Genomic DNA, 2,656 nt, shown 5'->3' with positions numbered 1-2,656 from the left:
ATATGACCATGAAATAAGGAAGTCATATTTACTTAATAAGTTGTATTTAAAAAAAAAAGGGGGGGGGGGGGGGGGGGGGGGGGGGGCAATGAATCTCGCCTAGGGTGCCAGAAAGGCTAGAAACGGCCCTGCCCCTGGGGGTCCCCGGACCCCAGTTTGAAAACCCCTGAGCTAAAATACCGTTCTGTATGAACCGTTTTCATTATGAAGCGCATGCGCACACAAACACACACGTCACTCGCATACAGAGATCGCACTGCAGATTCAGGAGCACGGAAGCTGGTTATCAACGCTGCACCGCGACTTTTAGCAACAAAACAATCTAAGCTACTGGATCACTACATTAGATTTCTCAGCAATGTTGGGGTTACTCGCTATTTTAAAGTAATAAACGCATCTGTCTGCATAACTGTGTAGCAGGGTGAGTAAGTTCCCACCCCTGTACTTAGAGTGACGGCCTATCAGCATTTGAGACCTGTCTATTTAAAACCCTGTGTCCTCCTACCTGAGGGTGCATTTCAAGCTCCGCCCCCAGGGCGAGGGCGCGCCACTATTCAGTGAGGGAATGTTTGGTCTGCAGCCCTGCGGTGATGTGTGTGTGTGTGTGTGTGTGTGTGTGTGTGCGCGCGTGCGTGCGTGCGTGCGTGCGCGCGCAGGCTGTTGTTATGTGTAGGTAAGCTAAATTCTATTGTTTGTCCATGTTAATATGTGGTAACTTCGTTCATTCAATTCCAGTGGTTTTAATGTAAATATGTGAGCTGCGGTGATTCGTGCTGTGAGTAATTGTACAGCCACCTGTTTGATTCTAGTGGCTGTATATCAGTACTGTGTGCATTCAGTCAACGTATGTTATCTCACTCTGACATTGTAACTGGACTGCCAGAAGTCAGAGTGAATGTTAAGTGTGATTTTTGGAGAGTTCTAAATTGGACAGTGGGCCCAACCCTCCAGATACCTCTGCTTCTGGTCATTTTGTACTATTTGTATTGTGTGTATGTGTCGGATGCAGATTGGCAACTCCTGCTCTGAAGTTGTCTTTTATTCAATATTGATACAATAAAGTGGTCATTTTTCATACATGCGACCTGCGTCTCTTCACCCATATAGATAACGAACCTGTGGTGTCTTAACAAAAGAGAATTTACTTGGTATCGTCCCTGGCGACTTTCCAGGGTGGCGTAGTCACTGAATTAAATCTCTCTCTCTCTCTCTCTCTCTCTCTCTCTCTCTCTCTCTCTCTCTCTCTCTCTCTCTCTCTCTCTCTCTCTCTCTCTCTCTCTCTCTCTCTCTCTCTCTCTCTCTCTCATTAAAATAAATGCTATAGCCTTATCTATTCAAATAAACGTATTACTTTATACACTAGGCTACTTACTTTATCTCTGTCTCATTCGAAGCGTGCACAATGCTAGATCTAACTAACTTAAGTCTTAAATGACTTTTCTTTTTTTTATCATGTAAAAATGTATACCGGTATTATCGGGGACGATATGATATGGCACACCCCTAATGGTGTGTTCACACCAGACACTAATAAAGCAATAAGTGTGAGTGATTTACACGTTACTGTCAATGCAAAGACACAATAGACATTCTGCTAATGACAACGCGAGAAACGCATGTTGAAAAATCTGAACTTTGGTGAATATTTGTGTCGGCGTTAACCAAACCGGAGCCTGCTTGCTGCTGTCCCTTGCTGATGGGAAATCCAGAGTAATTTAAAATTACTACTGTTATTGTGTCACAAAACGTTGTTAAGACTTTTTCAGGTGAGAATGTAGTTGTTTAAAGCTTAAATCAGTGGTTTATTTATTAAGAGAGCGCCTATTTGAAAATCTTATCCACCGTTTTTTGAGTTATGAGATCCAGTCGATCAGCGGCGCTCAGCGCTCATTAACCCCGGCGAGACCAGCCGTTCCTTGGCTAGTCCTTTTGGCGTTTGCCGCTGGGTCTGATGTCTCTGACGTGGTTAAACATGAGAGAATTTGTCTTGTGTAGAATCAGACCGAACATGTTTTGATTTCAGAATGCACACTTTTGAAACATCCTCCCTCACATCTCCCCCTCCCTCTCTCATTTCTGTCAATGGGGGGAAGGGGTAGATGTTTTTTTGCTGATTACTTTTTACTGCGCCGAGTCGAAGAACTCTCAGAAGTGCTATTCCGCCATACAATATACTTCTCCTTCTTAATCCGCTTAGAAAAGCGCCACGTTTTGTTTTGTCACCATACTGGATCGTTCAACTATTCGTGTAACTGTATTTAAATAGGGAAAACGTAGAGGTGTTTGGTTCTAACTTTATCTCTGTTTGGTACCATAGTGAATGAACTAGACTTAGTAGGTTAAAATAAATGCTATCAGAATGTCCCAGCGTGTTCGAGCGATTAAGTGCACACACTGAGACGAGGGGTATCAACTCGTTTCATCACTTCGACATGATTCGGTTTATGGACTATTGTATGCGACTAAACCTTAGCAGTAGCAAGCAAAACGGTTTTGCACGTCAGACTAGTGTAACATTATACATAAAACAACAATGGAGTAACCGTTAACACATTTGAATGACGAAGCACGCGATCGTGTCGTTAGATCAGCATAGACATTTGAAGCAGTTTTACTCACCGTCTGCTTCCAAAGCAGGACCGAACCTTTATCGCTG

Source organism: Pseudorasbora parva, chromosome 20 (genome assembly GCF_024679245.1).
Source record: "Pseudorasbora parva isolate DD20220531a chromosome 20, ASM2467924v1, whole genome shotgun sequence".
NCBI lineage: Eukaryota > Metazoa > Chordata > Actinopteri > Cypriniformes > Gobionidae > Pseudorasbora > Pseudorasbora parva.
Note: the sequence above shows the minus strand (reverse complement) of the source record.